The following is a 27,477-nucleotide window of genomic DNA, read 5'->3' as shown; positions in this document are numbered from 1 at the left end:
CTTAATATCACTCAGATATTACTAAGATAAAATTTATAACTGTCATAACTGCAAGATATAAAAATAATTTGAAATTGTAATTGTGTACAAGTAGTATTTTATTTTTCAGTTCAATTCACTATCCTGAAATGAATATGTTTCACCTCAAATGTTGGTTACATATTTCTTTTCTTTTTTTTTTTATTCATCGCTTTGTACCGTACACATTTGTATAAATTTACTAATTATTTTTTTAGCTCATTCTCTTCCAGTTGCTGTTTCAAACTTCACCATAAATTATAAGTGCTTATAAGAACCTTACAACTATGAAAAGTAATAACGACCTTTGTTGCTTTTCCAAGTCTTTCACCATTTCAGGGAAACCACTGAGAATATGAGGGTATTCAGCTGTCTCCTTAGGCCCCGATAAAACATTTAGAGGCTCTTAACGGGTAACGTAATTTTCTTGGGTCTTTGTTTTGGCAAATTCGAACCTCCTGAAAAGTTATAGATTAGACCTGACTAACTGAAATGGAAATCAGGTAATTTTTTTTATCTTAATTATTTGCGAGAGCTGTTATATGTAGCAAATTCCCATAATCTGACAAAGCATTTTATTATTGATAGTTAATATAATAATGATATTTAAGTTGATAATCAATAAAAGAGTTTGTTAAAATATTAATAAAAAACAATATTATTATATTTAGATCGAAATTATTTGCATAATTTCGAACTAAATTTTGAAAACTTTAAAATGAAAAAAAAATTTAAATGCCCTCTTTGTTAAATAAATTTCAAATTATTTAAGGTGATTAAGGTTTCAGTCAGTTCCTATAATCAATATTAGCAGGTACTAAATGTTCTAATCTTCTTTCTAGTCAGATTATAGTTATTGGCATTTAGCAGGAACTTTCGTGCCGGAGCAAGAAAAAATTTTATTTCGTTTTTTACACATAAAACAATGAAAGGAGTTTCTTAGAAGGGGAAAAATAGGAGGCCCAACTCACAAATATTCCTATTACTCTCGTTTTTAGATAACATTAAATAGTTATTTAGACCGTACAATATAATTTTCGATATTAATAAGTTCCCTATGAAGTGCGGTGTTCCTGTGGTATCGTTCTAATCATTTAATTACTGTTCAAAATTCCTATGTCCATATAACAACATACATAGGATCAATTCTAAACGGGATGTTATATTTACTAAACGAATATAAATCCCTTTCTAAATCGCGAAATTTTCATAATCCTGTTCTGGTGAAAAAGATAATAGTAGTCTCTGTGTCCTTTCTTTCTTTGGAGAATTTCTGATTAAAAATTTATTGAAATTTCAAGAGGATGATCCATCACTTACGGAAACATATATTTAAATTATTCAGTCCAAAATTTGTGATACCAAGACGCCTACTTTAAAGGTTGAGAACATTGCGAATCTGGGAAATAATTATTTCGCATTATCATATACTATTTAGTACCATTTGTTTCAGGTATGCTTTTGTTGTATGACATTATATCAGTTTTGGCGAAAAAGAAATTATAAATTTTGCGATCCTTCTTGGTATTTGTACTTATAATTGAATAATCCCACATCTAATGAGTTAAATATCGGTTTGAATTGAAATTAATCATAAATGCTATAATTAAGAAATTCAATTAAAAATAAATTTTTTTCTCAACCAAACTATAGTCTGTGTAATTTCTGTGGGCGTTTCAAGGAAACTCGTTTGCCCTGCTATTCTCCCTTTCTCCTTGTCCGTTGCCATGGTTTCGACAAAGCTTGTTTTTTTTTTTTTTTTTTTTTTTTCCCCACAACAGTACGTTTCAGTAAGGACATTAAGCTGGCCTTACCTTAACAGCTGTGGCAAGGGGAAAAAAAAGAAAAAGAAAAAAAGAAAGAAAAGAAAAAAGAGATACTGAAGAAAAAAGACACTGTTATCTGCCACAGCGTTGCGACGCAAACAAAAAGTAACGAGGTAAAAAACGTGACCTTGAACCGCCTACAGAAAATACATAGACTATAAAAAATGATGCATTGTATATAAAGAGCGCTAATGCCTGAGGGTGATCCTTCAGGAAGTCTTCAGGCTGGATTCATCATTTCTTTCTTTTTGAATTAAACGTAATGTTTATTTCTAATCAGTTTGAATTGAGTGTTCTTAAAATGCGCAATCATTGAATTGAAATTGTATTTTGTATGAAGATTATATTAACTTATAGATAGAAATTTTCACGGAGAAATTATTAGTTAAAACCTTGCTTTTTTGTGTAATGCAGCATTTTTTGAAATAATTTTTTTTTTTTTCCAGTTAAAAGGAACGCTATTCGAAAAAAGAAAATGTTCATTGATTACATTTCTTTCCTTCATGATATTAAATATTCTATTATTTGACTATGTTTCTTTTCATCATTGTAATATTATATTGCTTAAAGTTGAAAATGTTTGATTTTTTTCACCACATTCAGATAATTGAGATTTTAATTTTACCTAAGATTGGGCGCAACTTCAACATTCTAGACAAATCCAAGGACAGAGTGTATTCTCTATGGATGCCAGTTATTACGTTGAAATAAATTCTACACTGTCGGTCCTAGAATGTTGAGTTTTGGACTGATTATTCGTGCATTAGCATGAGAGTAATTTAAAAAATTAGCCAAAATATAAACTGAAATGATCCTGCTATATAATTCGTTCTGTAAACACAGTTACTAGAAGGATGCTAGAGATTCGAAAAACGATGATTATATTCTTCCACAACCACGACGGCATGACGATTATATACAAAACAAATATTCAGCGTATCTAAACTTTCCTTATTACTGAATATAGCATTGTTTTAGAGAGCAAGCAAATAATTTTATTTTCTTAGACGGCTTTCTAGTGCTTCTTCGAGATGTATTAAATTTTCAGTTTCTGAAGTTTTTCCACCTTTTTTTTTTTTTATAGAATCAAAGTTGCAACTAAAGACTAATTATAATGAGCAATCTTATGCATTATTAGTAAATTTCTTCTAGGTTATGATAGTTGGATGATGTACTACTAGAAAAATAATTGAATGTGACAATTTTTATTTCTTGAATAAATGTTTCAGAAACAAACGTTTTCATTGAAATTGCCGATTAGTCCTTCTAAAATTAAAAATGAGCATATCTCTGCAAATTTTGCATATAAAACTTAAAACTGTGCGTGGTTAGATGAATGAAAGAAACGTAATTTTCTCCTACAGTTAGTATTTTGGAAAATAAAACTAATTTCACTTTTCGTGGGTTATCATTGAATATATATATATATATATATATATATATATATATATATATATATATATATATATATATATATATATATATATATATATATATATATATATATATATATATATATATATATATATATATATATATATATATATATTATATATATATATATATATATATATATATTCATTGATCTCCCATAAAATTGCATTTGTTTGTGTGTGTGTATATATACGTACGCACAAGCAAATTTTACACTTAAAAGACAAATCAAAATGTTCAACTGCATTTTGAAAATTCGTCATTTAGAGGAATAAAAAAAATAGTTTATTAATTCTGACTCTTAAGTTCGTCTCGATAAATAAATAATAATAATAAAAAGGACTGGGTTGTTTGTAATTTTCAGTTCACAAACTCGTTTCATGGATCTGATCTGCCGAGGCTGCTTAATCGTATTACGCAATTTCAGCTTTAAAGAGACTTAAGGATTAAAATTATTGAAAATAAAAGTAAAGAATTATTTTTAAATGCCCTGTTTAGAAGAATGAAATTAAATATTTTGCGGATTCTTTGTCTGAATATGTTACTGAATGCAACTCTCCTAAGACATTTTTATATTAACCCTTGTAGCACCCGCACTGTTATGCATCACCGGATGGGATGAAAGATCTCTGCCTTAAGCGAACATTCTGGCAACCCCTGACACCGGAAACAGAGTATTTCAGGAGTTTTTCTTCAGTCTGTGTGCGGTTCCCTTGCTTGCATGTGAGGAACCCATGTTTACTTAAAGAATGTAATTTTTATAGAATTTTTTTAATTAAAATTTCTTTTAAGTTATTACTTGACTAATTTCTATACCCTTTATTTATTGAAGAGACTCTTAAATCTCCTCATTTTTCTCATGGCATAGAGCATTAATAGAAATATTTTGAGATCCACTGGATTATTATAGTCCAGTTTCACAAAGCTTTATTTTCATTTCATGGATGGCGGCACAAGTGTGCGGCACTATTTGAAATATATGTCTCATTACGAGGAAGATATGAATGCTTTTAGGGAAGTTGAGCCAAAACAGCATTCAAAGTGTGTAGAATGTAATATATTCCTGCCTGTAAATGACATTTTCTTTTTTTTTTCGAAAATCATAAGAAATGTGCTTTCTGATCACAAAAAAAAGTAATAAATAAAAAATATTAAAATTTTCTTTTCTATATTTTGAGCAAAATTATTGTGCAATTTATAATTAGTTAATGTTGATCTAATTTCTCATCAGAATGTTTGCTTCTATTTTACGCTGCTCTCCTGCTGCTAACAGATGCATGTCTCTTTGCTCTAATTCTGCAATGGATCATGATGAATAATTTTAACACAGGAAAGATGGTGAAAAATCATTTAAGACAAACAACAGCGAAAGAAAAACAAATAAATCAAGACGATTAAAAATTCTGGACATTGCTTTTCAAAGTGAAAATTAACATTCAGTGGAAGAAACAGAGTCCGAATTTCTTAATTAACTTGTCTCTTTTTTTTCCTTCATTGTCTTAAATCATTATCAAATCACATATTTGATCAAATACTTTGTGAATATTGTTTATATATTTAAAGAAACGTGTACCGTGGTATCTTGCGTAATAAGTGTAATTCATTACAGAATCGTACTCGAAAGAATGCTACATCCTCGTTACGGGCAAACCGGGGAAAAAAAAAATCCAGAGAAAACCATGTATAATAGGACAATCTATTCCATTTCAGAAAAAATATATATATATATTATTATATAAATTACTATTTTTAATGCATGGCTTTTATTACAAGAAATCTGTCTAAAGACATTTGTCTTATGATACGCTTCGAAACTTGTCGGAAATGATGCACAGCATTATTCGTAAATTAATTAGGAGTGTGTATAGCTACTACCTTATCAGGGTGATAAGAGAGTAGCTTTCAGCATCTCCCTTATTTCACTGGAAGGCTGCTGCTCTGTTGAAGCTATTATTTTCTTCTTTCCAGATCAAATATCCTCTGCAACTTCTTGCTGCGGTAAAGAATACATTTCCATAAGTTGTTCCGGAGTTCTTTCTATATTCTTCCGTCAGCTCAATGATGTCGTTGCTATCCATCTTTGGAAACATAATCTTGACTTTTATTTTTCAGAAAGAAAAAAATTTAATGTGTATGCGCAAAATATAGTATAATTCTTCTTTCATAATTCAAAGTCAGATGTATAGGAAAATGCATAAAAATTACATCTGAGTACCATTAAGACTCAGAAGAATATCGGCATTGAAGTACGTTGAATTTCAGTACTTCTCTAAAAGAAGCTAAAAGACGATAGGTTTTCTATAAAAATCTGTTCAGTTTTGATGTTTTGATTTGCTACAAATTAGAATTTTTTTTTTTTTTTTTTTTTTGCAATATAATCCCATTTTTTTGTTACATTTTGTCAATGCCATAAAAAATACCTAATTATTATATCACACATCATAACTAAATCTTTCATTTATTGTTCATTTGGTGTCAAATCGTGATTGGTTTTTAATTTCGCTAAAATTCAGCTTAATTCTATTGCAACATAAAGATATCTCTCTACATAGATTACATATTCATCTGAACTTGAAATAAAACTGATCTTCAATATACATTTTCATTTTTCAATCATTGACAAAAATTACATTCTGCATTTTATTTACACAACTGTTTAATAATTGTGTAAATATTTAAGAAATTATTTGTAAATTGCTATAATTTCATTTTATTTACAGCATGATGAGTCTAATTTTTATTATTAAGAAGCTTTTTTTTTTTTTTTTTTTTTTTTTTTACATTTTATAGCTGTATACTTTCATTTTGTTTTGTTAAATCCTCTCCTTTTTTCATGGATTTGATTATTTGTCATATTTTATATGATACCAAGTATCATAAATGATCTACATAAAAATTAAATTGGACTTTATGCCACTAAAAACTTAAACTAACTGATTGATTTTGCTCCTAAATCAACAGATTGGCCTAATGTTTTAAAATCTGTTTAATTTTGATTTACTAAGAATTTAGAATATTTAATTTTTAGCACAATAAGCTTGTTTCTTTGGTACATTTCGACAGATACCACATATCAAAGATAATTTACTTAATTATTATATAACACATTTTCAGTGAATGTCTCCTTAATTGTTCATTTGGTGACAAATCATGTTTAGTTTTTAATTAGACTAAAATTCAACTTCATTCCATTGCAATATAAAATTTCTCTCTATGCCGATTACATAATCATTTGATCTTGGAATAAAAACTGATGTTCAACACACATTTTTATTTTCCAATTATTGATTTAAATTACACATCCTTGATGATCTCATTTATTCTTCATATGGTGTCAAAACTTCATTAGTTTTTAATTTTTGTTTTGAAAATTCAGTTTTATTCAATTGCAATATAAAGTTTTCTCTTGATGTAGATTACATATTCATTTGAAATTGTGTCAAATGAAACAATTTAGAGCAAAATTCACTTACTTGTCGGAAAAAAAAATTGATATTCAAGACACATTTCAGTTTTTAATTATTGACGTCAATTACATTCTGCCTTTTTATTTCAACATTTGGTTAAAAGTTCTATGAATATTTAAGATATTATTTGCAAATTAATATTATTTCCTTTTATTTTAGCATGATGAGTGATTTTAATACTTGAAGACTAAATATTCTTATAATACTGCAAATATGGCTTCATTTAAATTTTGCTTTGCCAAATATTTAAATTCGTATATTCTCTATTTTAACGGATTTGTCTGTTATATTTTATACGATACTAAGAAACATAAATAATTTACATCAATATTAAAAATTAATATCAGAATAAAACTGAGATTATAGCAAAAATTCAAATTCAAATTGTAATAACAATTTGTCAAGCTTTTCTTAATCTCCCAATAACACTTTACATTTTTTATTATTAAGCAGTATAAGAATAAATATTTTCTGTTTTTAAATTTCAAAAAACGGAGAAAAAATGTACTCAAAGAAGAAACACAATTTGCCTTAATATCGCAAAGGTATGATTGAAAATTTGAAATAAAAACAAATAGACTTAGAAGTATTTTCTTTATTGCCAACATTTTAAGTAAAAAGTACAATTACAAGTACAATATTAAACTGAGAATAATGAGATCTAATATTCTGCTACAGCAGCAACAAGAATAAAGAATGAAAATTACAAACAGAAAGTGTCAAGTAGCAAAAAACATTGATTTTATACCATAAATTCATGATTTGTTGTATCAAGACACATTCTCGAATTCATGAACAAAGGTCCAATTCATAATTCATGTAACTTTTTTCTGATCCCTTACATTAGAACAGATTTAAATATGAACAGAAAGTGCTAATTAAATAAAAAAAAAACTGAAAAAAATGAAACACCAACAAAAATATACATACCTGATTAATGTCTTAAGATTAGTTTAGCTCCCTCTTTGCATTTCAACCAAGTCCCTTTCATAACTTTTTATACATATGAAAGGAAAGAAAAAAATGTTTAAATTCAACATGCAGTATTGTTAAAGAAATGTAAAACACATACACATCAGGACACAAATAATTATTTTTACAAAATCAGAGACATAAAAATTTACATATCAAATCCCATTCTCAGTTTTTCGAAATACAGATTAATTATTAAGTTTATTAGCGAGAAAGCAGATTTCATTCTGCATTGACATTAGTATGTAACAGAGATTTTAGATATAATTAAAATTCAAATGTAATAACAACTGAACATACTTTTCTTGCTATGCCAAAAAATTATGCTTTACATTTTCAAATACCTTATATGCTAAAAACGCAATATTTTCAGTTTTTAATTTTGAAAAAATATAGTGGAATGAGAAACATAGTCAGTCTTACTAACACACAGAAATGCCCCAACATTTGAAATCAAAAGATACAGAATACAAACACTTTAAGTGAACAGTACAATTAGAAGTTAAATATTAAACTGAGAATAATGAGATCTAATATTCTGTTGCAGCTGCAACAAGAATAAAGAATGAAAAATACAAATAGAAAGTGTCAAGAAGAAAAAACATTGATTTTATGAAATAAATTCATGATTTGTTGTATCAAGACACATTTCTCAAATTCAAGGTCAAAGGACCAATTTATAATTTATGTAACTTTTTTCTCATCCCTTACATTAGAACACATTTAAATATGAACACAAAGTAGTAATTTAATGAAAAAAAACTTGAAAATATGAAAGACAAACAAAAATATACACACCTCATTCATGTCTTAAGATTAGTTTGCATTTCAACCAAGTCCCTTTCATAACTTTTTATACCTCTGAAAGGAAAGAAAAAAATGTTTAAATTCAACATGCAGTATTGTTAAAGAAATGTAAAACACATACACATCAGGACATAAATAATTATTTTTAAAAATTCAGAGACTTAAAAATTTACACATCAAATCCCATTCTGAGTTTTTCGAAATACAGATTAATTATTAAGTTTATCAGAGAGAAAGCAGATTTCATTCTGCATTGACATTAGTATGTAACAGAGATTTTAGATATAATTAAAATTCAAATGTAATACCAACTGAACATACTTTTCTTGATATACCAACAAATTAAGCTTTACATTTTCAAATACCTTATATGCTACAAAAGCAATATTTTCAGATTTTAATTTTATAAAAAGGTTCAGAAAAGAATATAGTGGAATCAGAAACATAGTCAGTCCTACTAACACATAGAAATGCCCCAACATTTGAAATCAAAAGATATAGAATACAAACACTTTAAGTGAACAGTACAATTGGAAGTTAAATATTAAACTGAGAATAATGAGATCTAATATTCTGTTGCAGCTGCAACAAGAATAAAGAATGAAAAATACAAATATAAAGTGTCAAGAAGCAAAAAACATTGATTTTATGCCATAAATTCATGATTTGTTGTATCAAGACACATTTCTCCAATTCAAGGTCAAAGGACCAATTTATAATTTATGTAACTTTTTTCTCATCCCTTACATTAGAACACATTTAAATATGAACACAAAGTAGTAATTTAATGAAAAAAAAACTTGAAAATATGAAAGACAAACAAAAATATACACCCCTCATTCATGTCTTAAGATTAGTTTGCATTTCAACCAAGTCCCTTTCATAACTTTTTATACCTATGAAAGGAAAGAAAAAAATGTTTAAATTCAACATGCAGTATTGTTAAAGAAATGTAAAACACATACACATCAGGACATAAATAATTATTTTTAAAAATTCAGAGACTTAAAAATTTACACATCAAATCCCATTCTGAGTTTTTCGAAATACAGATAATTATTAAGTTTATCAGAGAGAAAGCAGATTTCATTCTGCATTGACATTAGTATGTAACAGAGATTTTAGATATAATTAAAATTCAAATGTAATAACAACTGAACATACTTTTCTTGCTATGCCAAAAAATTATTCTTTACATTTTCAAATACCTTATATGCTAAAAAAGCAATATTTTCAGTTTTTAATTTTATAAAAAGGTTCAGAAAAGAATATAGTGGAATGAGAAACATAGTCAGTCTTACTAACACACAGAAATGCCCCAACATTTGAAATCAAAAGATATAGAATACAAACACTTTAAGTGAACAGTTCAATTAGAAGTTAAATATTAAACTGAGAATAATGGGATCTAATATTCTGTTGCAGCTGCAACAAGAATAAAGAATGAAAAATACAAATAGAAAGTGTCAAGAAGCAAAAAACATTGATTTTATGCCATAAATTCATGATTTGTTGTATCAAGACACATTTCTCCAATTAAAGGTCAAAGGACCAATTTATAATTCATATAACTTTTTTCTCATCCCTTACATTAGAACACATTTAAATATGAACACAAAGTAGTAATTTAATGAAAAAAACTTGAAAATATGAAAGACAAACAAAAATATACACACCTCATTCATGTCTTAAGATTAGTTTGCATTTCAACCAAGTCCCTTTCATAACTTTTTATACCTATGAAAGGAAAGAAAAAAATGTTTAAATTCAACATGCAGTACTGTTAAAGAAATGTAAAACACATACACATCAGGACATAAATAATTATTTTTAAAAATTCAGAGACTTAAAAATTTACACATCAAATCCCATTCTCAGTTTTTCGAAATAGAGATTAATTATTAAGTTTATCAGAGAGAAAGCAGATTTCATTCTGCATTGACATTAGTATGTAACACAGATTTTAGATATAATTAAAATTCAAATGTAATAACAACTGAACATACTTTTCTTGCTATGCCAAAAAATTATGCTTTACATTTTCAAATACCTTATATGCTAAAAACGCAATATTTTCAGTTTTTAATTTTATAAAAATATAGTGGAATGAGAAACATAGTCAGTCTTACTAACACACAGAAATGCCCCAACATTTGAAATCAAAAGATATAGAATACAAACACTTTAAGTGAACAGTTCAATTAGAAGTTAAATATTAAACTGAGAATAATGGGATCTAATATTCTGTTGCAGCTGCAACAAGAATAAAGAATGAAAAATACAAATAGAAAGTGTCAAGAAGCAAAAAACATTGATTTTATGCCATTAATTCATGATTTGTTGTATCAAGACACATTTCTCCAATTCAAGGTCAAAGGACCAATTTATAATTCATATAACTTTTTTCTCATCCCTTACATTAGAACACATTTAAATATGAACACAAAGTAGTAATTTAATGAAAAAAACTTGAAAATATGAAAGACAAACAAAAATATACACACCTCATTCATGTCTTAAGATTAGTTTGCATTTCAACCAAGTCCCTTTCATAACTTTTTATACCTATGAAAGGAAAGAAAAAAATGTTTAAATTCAACATGCAGTACTGTTAAAGAAATGTAAAACACATACACATCAGGACATAAATAATTATTTTTAAAAATTCAGAGACTTAAAAATTTACACATCAAATCCCATTCTCAGTTTTTCGAAATAGAGATTAATTATTAAGTTTATCAGAGAGAAAGCAGATTTCATTCTGCATTGACATTAGTATGTAACAGAGATTTTAGATATAATTAAAATTCAAATGTAATAACAACTGAACATACTTTTCTTGCTATGCCAAAAAATTATGCTTTACATTTTCAAATACCTTATATGCTAAAAACGCAATATTTTCAGTTTTTAATTTTATAAAAATATAGTGGAATGAGAAACATAGTCAGTCTTACTAACACACAGAAATGCCCCAACATTTGAAATCAAAAGATATAGAATACAAACACTTTAAGTGAACAGTACAATTAGAAGTTAAATATTAAACTGAGAATAATGAGATCTAATATTCTGTTGCAGCTGCAACAAGAATAAAGAATGAAAAATACAAATAGAAAGTGTCAAGAAGCAAAAAACATTGATTTTATGCCATAAATTCATGATTTGTTGTATCAAGACACATTACTCCAATTAAAGGTCAAAGGACCAATTTTTAATTTATGTAACTTTTTTCTCATCCCTTACATTAGAACACATTTAAATATGAACACAAAGTAGTAATTTAATGAAAAAAAAACTTGAAAATATGAAAGACAAACAAAAATATACACACCTCATTCATGTCTTAAGATTAGTTTGCATTTCAACCAAGTCCCTTTCATAACTTTTTATACCTATGAAAGGAAAGAAAAAAATGTTTAAATTCAACATGCAGTATTGTTAAAGAAATGTAAAACACATATACATCAGGACATAAATAATTATTTTTAAAAATTCAGAGACTTAAAAATTTACACATCAAATCCCATTCTGAGTTTTTCGAAATACAGATAATTATTAAGTTTATCAGAGAGAAAGCAGATTTCATTCTGCATTGACATTAGTATGTAACAGAGATTTTAGATATAATTAAAATTCAAATGTAATAACAAATGAACATACTTTTCTTGATATGCCAAAAAATTATTCTTTACATTTTCAAATACCTTATATGCTAAAAAAGCAATATTTTCAGTTTTTAATTTTATAAAAAGGTTCAGAAAAGAATATAGTGGAATGAGAAACATAGTCAGTCTTACTAACACACAGAAATGCCCCAACATTTGAAATCAAAAGATATAGAATACAAACACTTTAAGTGAACAGTTCAATTAGAAGTTAAATATTAAACTGAGAATAATGGGATCTAATATTCTGTTGCAGCTGCAACAAGAATAAAGAATGAAAAATACAAATAGAAAGTGTCAAGAAGCAAAAAACATTGATTTTATGCCATAAATTCATGATTTGTTGTATCAAGACACATTTCTCCAATTAAAGGTCAAAGGACCAATTTATAATTCATATAACTTTTTTCTCATCCCTTACATTAGAACACATTTAAATATGAACACAAAGTAGTAATTTAATGAAAAAAACTTGAAAATATGAAAGACAAACAAAAATATACACACCTCATTCATGTCTTAAGATTAGTTTGCATTTCAACCAAGTCCCTTTCATAACTTTTTATACCTATGAAAGGAAAGAAAAAAATGTTTAAATTCAACATGCAGTACTGTTAAAGAAATGTAAAACACATACACATCAGGACATAAATAATTATTTTTAAAAATTCAGAGACTTAAAAATTTACACATCAAATCCCATTCTCAGTTTTTCGAAATAGAGATTAATTATTAAGTTTATCAGAGAGAAAGCAGATTTCATTCTGCATTGACATTAGTATGTAACAGAGATTTTAGATATAATTAAAATTCAAATGTAATAACAACTGAACATACTTTTCTTGCTATGCCAAAAAATTATGCTTTACATTTTCAAATACCTTATATGCTAAAAACGCAATATTTTCAGTTTTTAATTTTATAAAAATATAGTGGAATGAGAAACATAGTCAGTCTTACTAACACACAGAAATGCCCCAACATTTGAAATCAAAAGATATAGAATACAAACCCTTTAAGTGAACAGTACAATTAGAAGTTAAATATTAAACTGAGAATAATGAGATCTAATATTCTGTTGCAGCTGCAACAAGAATAAAGAATGAAAAATACAAATATAAAGTGTCAAGAAGCAAAAAACATTAATTTTATGCCATAAATTCATGATTTGTTGTATCAAGACACATTTCTCCAATTCAAGGTCAAAGGACCAATTTATAATTCATGTTACTTTTTTCTCATCCCTTACATTGGAACACATTTAAATATGAACACAAAGTAGTAATTTAATGAAAAAAAACTTGAAAATATGAAAGACAAACAAAAATATACACACCTCATTCATGTCTTAAGATTAGTTTGCATTTCAACCAAGTCCCTTTCATATCTTTTTATACCTATGAAAGGAAAGAAAAAAATGTTTAAATTCAACATGCAGTATTGTTAAAGAAATGTAAAACACATACACATCAGGACATAAATAATTATTTTTAAAAATTCAGAGACTTAAAAATTTAGACATCAAATCCCATTCTCAATTTTTCGAAATACAGATTAATTATTAAGTTTATCAGAGAGAAAGCAGATTTCATTCTGCATTGACATTAGTATGCAACAGAGATTATAGATATAATTAAAATTCAAATGTAATAACAACTGAACATACTTTTCTTGATATGCCAAAAAATTATTCTTTACATTTTCAAATACCTTATATGCTAAAAAAGCAATATTTTCAGTTTTTAATTTTATAAAAAGGTTCAGAAAAGAATATAGTGGACTGAAAAACAAAGTCAGTCTTACTAACACACAGAAATGCTCCAATATTTGAAATGAAAAGATATAGAATACAAACATTTTAAGTGAACAGTGCAATTAGAAGTTAAATATTAAACTGAGAATAATGAAATCTAATATTCTGTTGCAGCTGCAACAAGAATAAAGAATGAAAAATACAAATAGAAAGTGTCAAGAAGCAAAAAACATTGATTTTATGCCATAAATTCATGATTTGTTGTATCAAGATACATTTCTCGATTATGAAAAAAGGCCCACTTTATAATTCATTTTTTTTTTTTTTTTCTCATTCCTTACATTAGAACTGATTTAAATGTGAACACAAAGTGGTAATTAAATAAAAATCTGCAATATTTTAAAGACAAACAAAGATAAAACACAAAAAAAAAGAAGTTAAATAAGTTAAAGCAAGTACTCTAATTTAAAATTCGTGTTAATTATTTCTGATCTATTATATAAGAAAACATATCAAATCTGACACAAAGTTATGAAACAAAGGATATCATAAAAAAGTCTAAGAAAACCAAAAATATATGGGCTGCATAAATGTGACCAAAAAAATTAAGTTGAAAAAGAAATAATAATGAAGGACCATTAATTAATATTGATGCCTATGAAGAGAAATAGTAAGTATATTTAAAAATAGTATAATAGTAATAGAATACAGCATTTGAAAAAAAAAAAAAAACTTTTGTTTTAACCTTAAGAATTTAGTCAAATAGATTGAAATATATACACATAGTTTAAATAATTGCACATAGTTTAAATAATATACACATAAAATAGTCAAATAGTTTAAAAATATATACATAAAAAAAAAGAATGAGACTTTCAGAAAGTAACATTATTATCAATAAATAAGTTAAATTAAGAATAGAGTAAAAAGAAAAAAAGCTGAATATGGTACAAAATCAAAAGTAAACAAAAATGCTTTTGCACCATTTCTTCTATCTTCGACACAGTTTAACACTTTCTGAAACTTTTGAAACCAAACAAAAATAATTGAAAAGACAGTGTGCACTGGATAAAAACTTTTAGCTTTAAAAGAAAGAAGGGAAAATGTATGACGCAATCGGGATTTTATAATGAGAAATTCCAAGGCAGATACGATAGTGAAAACAAGCAGTCATATTTAAAATCATTTAGTATTTTTACTGCTATTTGGTTTAAGATCATAATTTTGACATTAAAAGAAAACATTATTCAAGAATTACAATTTCCCAAAAAAATTCCAAAAATTATCATTAATTTTCTAAGAAGTTATTTGCCTTTGTATATGACTCTTTGAAAGGCCCGTGATCTACATGAAATGAATTAATAACTATTTACAAATCATGTTTACTTTATTTTAACAAAAATAAAATAAAATATATATATATTGGTGAGAATTTGAAACTAACATCGGAAATGAAAGGAAAAAATAGGGAAAATATGCGTACGCTCATATGGCATTATGAAATCAAACAATTCTGTAATTCGATAACGAAAACGATAGGTTCTTCTCTATGTTAATCAAAACTCAGTCCAATATTGAAGAACTCATCTTTAAATCCCCAACCTTAATGGCAAACGATTGCCACAATTTTGGCGAACGTACTCTGTTTTGAAAGAAATATTAAGCAAACTCAATCTTAATATCACTCAGATATTACTAAGATAAAATTTATAACTGTCATAACTGCAAGATATAAAAATAATTTGAAATTGTAATTGTGTACAAGTAGTATTTTATTTTTCAGTTCAATTCACTATCCTGAAATGAATATGTTTCACCTCAAATGTTGGTTACATATTTCTTTTCTTTTTTTTTTTATTCATCGCTTTGTACCGTACACATTTGTATAAATTTACTAATTATTTTTTTAGCTCATTCTCTTCCAGTTGCTGTTTCAAACTTCACCATAAATTATAAGTGCTTATAAGAACCTTACAACTATGAAAAGTAATAACGACCTTTGTTGCTTTTCCAAGTCTTTCACCATTTCAGGGAAACCACTGAGAATATGAGGGTATTCAGCTGTCTCCTTAGGCCCCGATAAAACATTTAGAGGCTCTTAACGGGTAACGTAATTTTCTTGGGTCTTTGTTTTGGCAAATTCGAACCTCCTGAAAAGTTATAGATTAGACCTGACTAACTGAAATGGAAATCAGGTAATTTTTTTTATCTTAATTATTTGCGAGAGCTGTTATATGTAGCAAATTCCCATAATCTGACAAAGCATTTTATTATTGATAGTTAATATAATAATGATATTTAAGTTGATAATCAATAAAAGAGTTTGTTAAAATATTAATAAAAAACAATATTATTATATTTAGATCGAAATTATTTGCATAATTTCGAACTAAATTTTGAAAACTTTAAAATGAAAAAAAAATTTAAATGCCCTCTTTGTTAAATAAATTTCAAATTATTTAAGGTGATTAAGGTTTCAGTCAGTTCCTATAATCAATATTAGCAGGTACTAAATGTTCTAATCTTCTTTCTAGTCAGATTATAGTTATTGGCATTTAGCAGGAACTTTCGTGCCGGAGCAAGAAAAAATTTTATTTCGTTTTTTACACATAAAACAATGAAAGGAGTTTCTTAGAAGGGGAAAAATAGGAGGCCCAACTCACAAATATTCCTATTACTCTCGTTTTTAGATAACATTAAATAGTTATTTAGACCGTACAATATAATTTTCGATATTAATAAGTTCCCTATGAAGTGCGGTGTTCCTGTGGTATCGTTCTAATCATTTAATTACTGTTCAAAATTCCTATGTCCATATAACAACATACATAGGATCAATTCTAAACGGGATGTTATATTTACTAAACGAATATAAATCCCTTTCTAAATCGCGAAATTTTCATAATCCTGTTCTGGTGAAAAAGATAATAGTAGTCTCTGTGTCCTTTCTTTCTTTGGAGAATTTCTGATTAAAAATTTATTGAAATTTCAAGAGGATGATCCATCACTTACGGAAACATATATTTAAATTATTCAGTCCAAAATTTGTGATACCAAGACGCCTACTTTAAAGGTTGAGAACATTGCGAATCTGGGAAATAATTATTTCGCATTATCATATACTATTTAGTACCATTTGTTTCAGGTATGCTTTTGTTGTATGACATTATATCAGTTTTGGCGAAAAAGAAATTATAAATTTTGCGATCCTTCTTGGTATTTGTACTTATAATTGAATAATCCCACATCTAATGAGTTAAATATCGGTTTGAATTGAAATTAATCATAAATGCTATAATTAAGAAATTCAATTAAAAATAAATTTTTTTCTCAACCAAACTATAGTCTGTGTAATTTCTGTGGGCGTTTCAAGGAAACTCGTTTGCCCTGCTATTCTCCCTTTCTCCTTGTCCGTTGCCATGGTTTCGACAAAGCTTGTTTTTTTTTTTTTTTTTTTTTTTTTCCCCACAACAGTACGTTTCAGTAAGGACATTAAGCTGGCCTTACCTTAACAGCTGTGGCAAGGGGAAAAAAAAGAAAAAGAAAAAAAGAAAGAAAAGAAAAAAGAGATACTGAAGAAAAAAGACACTGTTATCTGCCACAGCGTTGCGACGCAAACAAAAAGTAACGAGGTAAAAAACGTGACCTTGAACCGCCTACAGAAAATACATAGACTATAAAAAATGATGCATTGTATATAAAGAGCGCTAATGCCTGAGGGTGATCCTTCAGGAAGTCTTCAGGCTGGATTCATCATTTCTTTCTTTTTGAATTAAACGTAATGTTTATTTCTAATCAGTTTGAATTGAGTGTTCTTAAAATGCGCAATCATTGAATTGAAATTGTATTTTGTATGAAGATTATATTAACTTATAGATAGAAATTTTCACGGAGAAATTATTAGTTAAAACCTTGCTTTTTTGTGTAATGCAGCATTTTTTGAAATAATTTTTTTTTTTTTCCAGTTAAAAGGAACGCTATTCGAAAAAAGAAAATGTTCATTGATTACATTTCTTTCCTTCATGATATTAAATATTCTATTATTTGACTATGTTTCTTTTCATCATTGTAATATTATATTACTTAAAGTTGAAAATGTTTGATTTTTTTCACCACATTCAGATAATTGAGATTTTAATTTTACCTAAGATTGGGCGCAACTTCAACATTCTAGACAAATCCAAGGACAGAGTGTATTCTCTATGGATGCCAGTTATTACGTTGAAATAAATTCTACACTGTCGGTCCTAGAATGTTGAGTTTTGGACTGATTATTCGTGCATTAGCATGAGAGTAATTTAAAAAATTAGCCAAAATATAAACTGAAATGATCCTGCTATATAATTCGTTCTGTAAACACAGTTACTAGAAGGATGCTAGAGATTCGAAAAACGATGATTATATTCTTCCACAACCACGACGGCATGACGATTATATACAAAACAAATATTCAGCGTATCTAAACTTTCCTTATTACTGAATATAGCATTGTTTTAGAGAGCAAGCAAATAATTTTATTTTCTTAGACGGCTTTCTAGTGCTTCTTCGAGATGTATTAAATTTTCAGTTTCTGAAGTTTTTCCACCCTTTTTTTTTTTTATAGAATCAAAGTTGCAACTAAAGACTAATTATAATGAGCAATCTTATGCATTATTAGTAAATTTCTTCTAGGTTATGATAGTTGGATGATGTACTACTAGAAAAATAATTGAATGTGACAATTTTTATTTCTTGAATAAATGTTTCAGAAACAAACGTTTTCATTGAAATTGCCGATTAGTCCTTCTAAAATTAAAAATGAGCATATCTCTGCAAATTTTGCATATAAAACTTAAAACTGTGCGTGGTTAGATGAATGAAAGAAACGTAATTTTCTCCTACAGTTAGTATTTTGGAAAATAAAACTAATTTCACTTTTCGTGGGTTATCATTGAATATATATATATATATATATATATATATATATATATATATATATATATTCATTGATCTCCCATAAAATTGCATTTGTTTGTGTGTGTGTATATATACGTACGCACAAGCAAATTTTACACTTAAAAGACAAATCAAAATGTTCAACTGCATTTTGAAAATTCGTCATTTAGAGGAATAAAAAAAATAGTTTATTAATTCTGACTCTTAAGTTCGTCTCGATAAATAAATAATAATAATAAAAAGGACTGGGTTGTTTGTAATTTTCAGTTCACAAACTCGTTTCATGGATCTGATCTGCCGAGGCTGCTTAATCGTATTACGCAATTTCAGCTTTAAAGAGACTTAAGGATTAAAATTATTGAAAATAAAAGTAAAGAATTATTTTTAAATGCCCTGTTTAGAAGAATGAAATTAAATATTTTGCGGATTCTTTGTCTGAATATGTTACTGAATGCAACTCTCCTAAGACATTTTTATATTAACCCTTGTAGCACCCGCACTGTTATGCATCACCGGATGGGATGAAAGATCTCTGCCTTAAGCGAACATTCTGGCAACCCCTGACACCGGAAACAGAGTATTTCAGGAGTTTTTCTTCAGTCTGTGTGCGGTTCCCTTGCTTGCATGTGAGGAACCCATGTTTACTTAAAGAATGTAATTTTTATAGAATTTTTTTAATTAAAATTTCTTTTAAGTTATTACTTGACTAATTTCTATACCCTTTATTTATTGAAGAGACTCTTAAATCTCCTCATTTTTCTCATGGCATAGAGCATTAATAGAAATATTTTGAGATCCACTGGATTATTATAGTCCAGTTTCACAAAGCTTTATTTTCATTTCATGGATGGCGGCACAAGTGTGCGGCACTATTTGAAATATATGTCTCATTACGAGGAAGATATGAATGCTTTTAGGGAAGTTGAGCCAAAACAGCATTCAAAGTGTGTAGAATGTAATATATTCCTGCCTGTAAATGACATTTTCTTTTTTTTTTCGAAAATCATAAGAAATGTGCTTTCTGATCACAAAAAAAAGTAATAAATAAAAAATATTAAAATTTTCTTTTCTATATTTTGAGCAAAATTATTGTGCAATTTATAATTAGTTAATGTTGATCTAATTTCTCATCAGAATGTTTGCTTCTATTTTACGCTGCTCTCCTGCTGCTAACAGATGCATGTCTCTTTGCTCTAATTCTGCAATGGATCATGATGAATAATTTTAACACAGGAAAGATGGTGAAAAATCATTTAAGACAAACAACAGCGAAAGAAAAACAAATAAATCAAGACGATTAAAAATTCTGGACATTGCTTTTCAAAGTGAAAATTAACATTCAGTGGAAGAAACAGAGTCCGAATTTCTTAATTAACTTGTCTCTTTTTTTTCCTTCATTGTCTTAAATCATTATCAAATCACATATTTGATCAAATACTTTGTGAATATTGTTTATATATTTAAAGAAACGTGTACCGTGGTATCTTGCGTAATAAGTGTAATTCATTACAGAATCGTACTCGAAAGAATGCTACATCCTCGTTACGGGCAAACCGGGGAAAAAAAAAATCCAGAGAAAACCATGTATAATAGGACAATCTATTCCATTTCAGAAAAAATATATATATATATTATTATATAAATTACTATTTTTAATGCATGGCTTTTATTACAAGAAATCTGTCTAAAGACATTTGTCTTATGATACGCTTCGAAACTTGTCGGAAATGATGCACAGCATTATTCGTAAATTAATTAGGAGTGTGTATAGCTACTACCTTATCAGGGTGATAAGAGAGTAGCTTTCAGCATCTCCCTTATTTCACTGGAAGGCTGCTGCTCTGTTGAAGCTATTATTTTCTTCTTTCCAGATCAAATATCCTCTGCAACTTCTTGCTGCGGTAAAGAATACATTTCCATAAGTTGTTCCGGAGTTCTTTCTATATTCTTCCGTCAGCTCAATGATGTCGTTGCTATCCATCTTTGGAAACATAATCTTGACTTTTATTTTTCAGAAAGAAAAAAATTTAATGTGTATGCGCAAAATATAGTATAATTCTTCTTTCATAATTCAAAGTCAGATGTATAGGAAAATGCATAAAAATTACATCTGAGTACCATTAAGACTCAGAAGAATATCGGCATTGAAGTACGTTGAATTTCAGTACTTCTCTAAAAGAAGCTAAAAGACGATAGGTTTTCTATAAAAATCTGTTCAGTTTTGATGTTTTGATTTGCTACAAATTAGAATTTTTTTTTTTTTTTTTTTTTGCAATATAATCCCATTTTTTTGTTACATTTTGTCAATGCCATAAAAAATACCTAATTATTATATCACACATCATAACTAAATCTTTCATTTATTGTTCATTTGGTGTCAAATCGTGATTGGTTTTTAATTTCGCTAAAATTCAGCTTAATTCTATTGCAACATAAAGATATCTCTCTACATAGATTACATATTCATCTGAACTTGAAATAAAACTGATCTTCAATATACATTTTCATTTTTCAATCATTGACAAAAATTACATTCTGCATTTTATTTACACAACTGTTTAATAATTGTGTAAATATTTAAGAAATTATTTGTAAATTGCTATAATTTCATTTTATTTACAGCATGATGAGTCTAATTTTTATTATTAAGAAGCTTTTTTTTTTTTTTTTTTTTTTTTACATTTTATAGCTGTATACTTTCATTTTGTTTTGTTAAATCCTCTCCTTTTTTCATGGATTTGATTATTTGTCATATTTTATATGATACCAAGTATCATAAATGATCTACATAAAAATTAAATTGGACTTTATGCCACTAAAAACTTAAACTAACTGATTGATTTTGCTCCTAAATCAACAGATTGGCCTAATGTTTTAAAATCTGTTTAATTTTGATTTACTAAGAATTTAGAATATTTAATTTTTAGCACAATAAGCTTGTTTCTTTGGTACATTTCGACAGATACCACATATCAAAGATAATTTACTTAATTATTATATAACACATTTTCAGTGAATGTCTCCTTAATTGTTCATTTGGTGACAAATCATGTTTAGTTTTTAATTAGACTAAAATTCAACTTCATTCCATTGCAATATAAAATTTCTCTCTATGCCGATTACATAATCATTTGATCTTGGAATAAAAACTGATGTTCAACACACATTTTTATTTTCCAATTATTGATTTAAATTACACATCCTTGATGATCTCATTTATTCTTCATATGGTGTCAAAACTTCATTAGTTTTTAATTTTTGTTTTGAAAATTCAGTTTTATTCAATTGCAATATAAAGTTTTCTCTTGATGTAGATTACATATTCATTTGAAATTGTGTCAAATGAAACAATTTAGAGCAAAATTCACTTACTTGTCGGAAAAAAAAATTGATATTCAAGACACATTTCAGTTTTTAATTATTGACGTCAATTACATTCTGCCTTTTTATTTCAACATTTGGTTAAAAGTTCTATGAATATTTAAGATATTATTTGCAAATTAATATTATTTCCTTTTATTTTAGCATGATGAGTGATTTTAATACTTGAAGACTAAATATTCTTATAATACTGCAAATATGGCTTCATTTAAATTTTGCTTTGCCAAATATTTAAATTCGTATATTCTCTATTTTAACGGATTTGTCTGTTATATTTTATACGATACTAAGAAACATAAATAATTTACATCAATATTAAAAATTAATATCAGAATAAAACTGAGATTATAGCAAAAATTCAAATTCAAATTGTAATAACAATTTGTCAAGCTTTTCTTAATCTCCCAATAACACTTTACATTTTTTATTATTAAGCAGTATAAGAATAAATATTTTCTGTTTTTAAATTTCAAAAAACGGAGAAAAAATGTACTCAAAGAAGAAACACAATTTGCCTTAATATCGCAAAGGTATGATTGAAAATTTGAAATAAAAACAAATAGACTTAGAAGTATTTTCTTTATTGCCAACATTTTAAGTAAAAAGTACAATTACAAGTACAATATTAAACTGAGAATAATGAGATCTAATATTCTGCTACAGCAGCAACAAGAATAAAGAATGAAAATTACAAACAGAAAGTGTCAAGTAGCAAAAAACATTGATTTTATACCATAAATTCATGATTTGTTGTATCAAGACACATTCTCGAATTCATGAACAAAGGTCCAATTCATAATTCATGTAACTTTTTTCTGATCCCTTACATTAGAACAGATTTAAATATGAACAGAAAGTGCTAATTAAATAAAAAAAAAACTGAAAAAAATGAAACACCAACAAAAATATACATACCTGATTAATGTCTTAAGATTAGTTTAGCTCCCTCTTTGCATTTCAACCAAGTCCCTTTCATAACTTTTTATACATATGAAAGGAAAGAAAAAAATGTTTAAATTCAACATGCAGTATTGTTAAAGAAATGTAAAACACATACACATCAGGACACAAATAATTATTTTTACAAAATCAGAGACATAAAAATTTACATATCAAATCCCATTCTCAGTTTTTCGAAATACAGATTAATTATTAAGTTTATTAGCGAGAAAGCAGATTTCATTCTGCATTGACATTAGTATGTAACAGAGATTTTAGATATAATTAAAATTCAAATGTAATAACAACTGAACATACTTTTCTTGCTATGCCAAAAAATTATGCTTTACATTTTCAAATACCTTATATGCTAAAAACGCAATATTTTCAGTTTTTAATTTTGAAAAAATATAGTGGAATGAGAAACATAGTCAGTCTTACTAACACACAGAAATGCCCCAACATTTGAAATCAAAAGATACAGAATACAAACACTTTAAGTGAACAGTACAATTAGAAGTTAAATATTAAACTGAGAATAATGAGATCTAATATTCTGTTGCAGCTGCAACAAGAATAAAGAATGAAAAATACAAATAGAAAGTGTCAAGAAGAAAAAACATTGATTTTATGAAATAAATTCATGATTTGTTGTATCAAGACACATTTCTCAAATTCAAGGTCAAAGGACCAATTTATAATTTATGTAACTTTTTTCTCATCCCTTACATTAGAACACATTTAAATATGAACACAAAGTAGTAATTTAATGAAAAAAAACTTGAAAATATGAAAGACAAACAAAAATATACACACCTCATTCATGTCTTAAGATTAGTTTGCATTTCAACCAAGTCCCTTTCATAACTTTTTATACCTATGAAAGGAAAGAAAAAAATGTTTAAATTCAACATGCAGTACTGTTAAAGAAATGTAAAACACATACACATCAGGACATAAATAATTATTTTTAAAAATTCAGAGACTTAAAAATTTACACATCAAATCCCATTCTGAGTTTTTCGAAATACAGATAATTATTAAGTTTATCAGAGAGAAAGCAGATTTCATTCTGCATTGACATTAGTATGTAACAGAGATTTTAGATATAATTAAAATTCAAATGTAATAACAAATGAACATACTTTTCTTGATATGCCAAAAAATTATTCTTTACATTTTCAAATACCTTATATGCTAAAAAAGCAATATTTTCAGTTTTTAATTTTATAAAAAGGTTTAGAAAAGAATATAGTGGAATGAGAAACATAGTCAGTCTTACTAACACACAGAAATGCCCCAACATTTGAAATCAAAAGATATAGAATACAAACACTTTAAGTGAACAGTACAATTAGAAGTTAAATATTAAACTGAGAATAATGGGATCTAATATTCTGTTGCAGCTGCAACAAGAATAAAGAATGAAAAATACAAATAGAAAGTGTCAAGAAGCAAAAAACATTGATTTTATGCCATAAATTCATGACTTGTTGTATCAAGACACATTTCTCCAATTCAAGGTCAAAGGACCAATTTATAATTCATATAACTTTTTTCTCATCCCTTACATTAGAACACATTTAAATATGAACACAAAGTAGTAATTTAATGAAAAAAACTTGAAAATATGAAAGACAAACAAAAATATACACACCTCATTCATGTCTTAAGATTAGTTTGCATTTCAACCAAGTCCCTTTCATAACTTTTTATACCTATGAAAGGAAAGAAAAAAATGTTTAAATTCAACATGCAGTACTGTTAAAGAAATGTAAAACACATACACATCAGGACATAAATAATTATTTTTAAAAATTCAGAGACTTAAAAATTTACACATCAAATCCCATTCTCAGTTTTTCGAAATAGAGATTAATTATTAAGTTTATCAGAGAGAAAGCAGATTTCATTCTGCATTGACATTAGTATGTAACAGAGATTTTAGATATAATTAAAATTCAAATGTAATAACAAATGAACATACTTTTCTTGATATGCCAAAAAATTATTCTTTACATTTTCAAATACCTTATATGCTAAAAAAGCAATATTTTCAGTTTTTAATTTTATAAAAAGGTTTAGAAAAGAATATAGTGGAATGAGAAACATAGTCAGTCTTACTAACACACAGAAATGCCAAACATTTGAAATCAAAAGATACAGAATACAAACACTTTAAGTGAACAGTACAATTAGAAGTTAAATATTAAACTGAGAATAATGAGATCTAATATTCTGTTGCAGCTGCAACAAGAATAAAGAATGAAAAATACAAATAGAAAGTGTCAAGAAGAAAAAACATTGATTTTATGAAATAAATTCATGATTTGTTGTATCAAGACACATTTCTCAAATTCAAGGTCAAAGGACCAATTTATAATTTATGTAACTTTTTTCTCATCCCTTACATTAGAACACATTTAAATATGAACACAAAGTAGTAATTTAATGAAAAAAAACTTGAAAATATGAAAGACAAACAAAAATATACACACCTCATTCATGTCTTAAGATTAGTTTGCATTTCAATAAAGTCAATTTCATAACTTTTTATACCTATGAAAGGAAAGAAAAAAATGTTTAAATTCAACATGCAGTATTGTTAAAGAAATGTAAAACACACACACATCAGGACATAAATAATTATTTTTAAAAATTCAGAGACTTAAAAATTTACACTTCAAATCCCATTCTGAGTTTTTCGAAATACAGATAATTATTAAGTTTATCAGAGAGAAAGCAGATTTCATTCTGCATTGACATTAGTATGTAACAGAGATTTTAGATATAATTAAAATTCAAATGTAATAACAAATGAACAAGCTTTTCTTGATATGCCAAAAAATTATTCTTTACATTTTCAAATACCTTATATGCTAAAAAAGCAATATTTTCAGTTTTTAATTTTATAAAAAGGTTTAGAAAAGAATATAGTGGAATGAGAAACATAGTCAGTCTTACTAACACACAGAAACGCCCCAACATTTGAAATCAAAAGATACAGAATACAAACACTTTAAGTGAACAGTACAATTAGAAGTTAAATATTAAACTGAGAATAATGAGATCTAATATTATGTTGCAGCTGCAACAAGAATAAAGAATGAAAAAAACAAATAGAAAGTGTCAAGAAGAAAAAACATTGATTTTATGAAATAAATTCATGATTTGTTGTATCAAGACACATTTCTCAAATTCAAGGTCAAAGGACCAATTTATAATTCATGTTACTTTTTTCTCATCCCTTACATTAGAACACATTTAAATATGAACACAAAGTGGTAATTCAATAAAAAAACTTGAAAATATGAAAGACAAACAAAAATATACACACCTCATTCATGTCTTAAGATTAGTTTGCATTTCAACCAAGTCCCTTTCATAACTTTTTATACCTATGAAAGGAAAGAAAAAAATGTTTAAATTCAACATGCAGTATAGTTAAAGAAATGTAAAACACATACACATCAGGACATAAATAATTATTTTTAAAAATTCAGAGACTTAAAAATTTACACATCAAATCCCATTCTCAGTTTTTCGAAATAGAGATTAATTATTAAGTTTATCAGAGAGAAAGCAGATTTCATTCTGCATTGACATTAGTATGTAACAGAGATTTTAGATATAATTAAAATTCAAATGTAATAACAACTGAACATACTTTTCTTGATATGACAAAAAATTAAGCTTTACATTTTCAAATACCTTATATGCTACAAAAGCAATATTTTCAGTTTTTTATTTTATAAAAAGGTTCAGAAAAGAATATATTGGAATGAGAAACATAGTCAGTCTTACTAACACACAGAAATGCCCCAACAATTGAAATCAAAAGATATAGAATACAAACACTTTAAGTGAACAGTACAATTGGAAGTTACATATTAAACTGAGAATAATGAGATCTATATTCTGTTGCAGCTGCAACAAGAATAAAGAATGAAAAATACAAATATAAAGTGTCAAGAAGCAAAAAACATTGATTTTATGCCATAAATTCATGATTTGTTGTATCAAGACACATTTCTCCAATTCAAGGTCAAAGGACCAATTTATAATTCATGTTACTTTTTTCTCATCCCTTACATTGGAACACATTTAAATATGAGCACAAAGTGGTAATTCAATAAAAAAAACTTGAAAATATGAAAGACAAACAAAAATATACACACCTCATTCATGTCTTAAGATTAGTTTGCATTTCAACCAAGTCATTTCATAACTTTTTATACCTATGAAAGAAAAGAAAAAAATGTTTAAATTCAACATGC

General features: G+C 26.9%; 1 long non-coding RNA gene across 2 annotated transcripts in view; it reads right to left on the bottom strand.

Annotated features, from left to right (window-relative positions):
• The window catches only part of LOC129960688 (uncharacterized), a 230,998-nt gene that overhangs the window by 132,371 nt on the left and 71,150 nt on the right, over window positions 1-27,477 (bottom strand). For both annotated transcript variants that reach the window (XR_008783656.1, XR_008783655.1), the window contains exon 2: window positions 8,516-8,576. This is a non-coding gene — a long non-coding RNA (uncharacterized LOC129960688). The remainder of the gene's footprint in view (window positions 1-8,515; window positions 8,577-27,477) is intronic.

Source organism: Argiope bruennichi, chromosome X2 (genome assembly GCF_947563725.1).
Source record: "Argiope bruennichi chromosome X2, qqArgBrue1.1, whole genome shotgun sequence".
Lineage (NCBI taxonomy): Eukaryota > Metazoa > Arthropoda > Arachnida > Araneae > Araneidae > Argiope > Argiope bruennichi.
The sequence above is the reverse complement of the archived record's forward strand: the minus strand, read 5'-3'. Positions and strand labels throughout refer to the sequence as shown.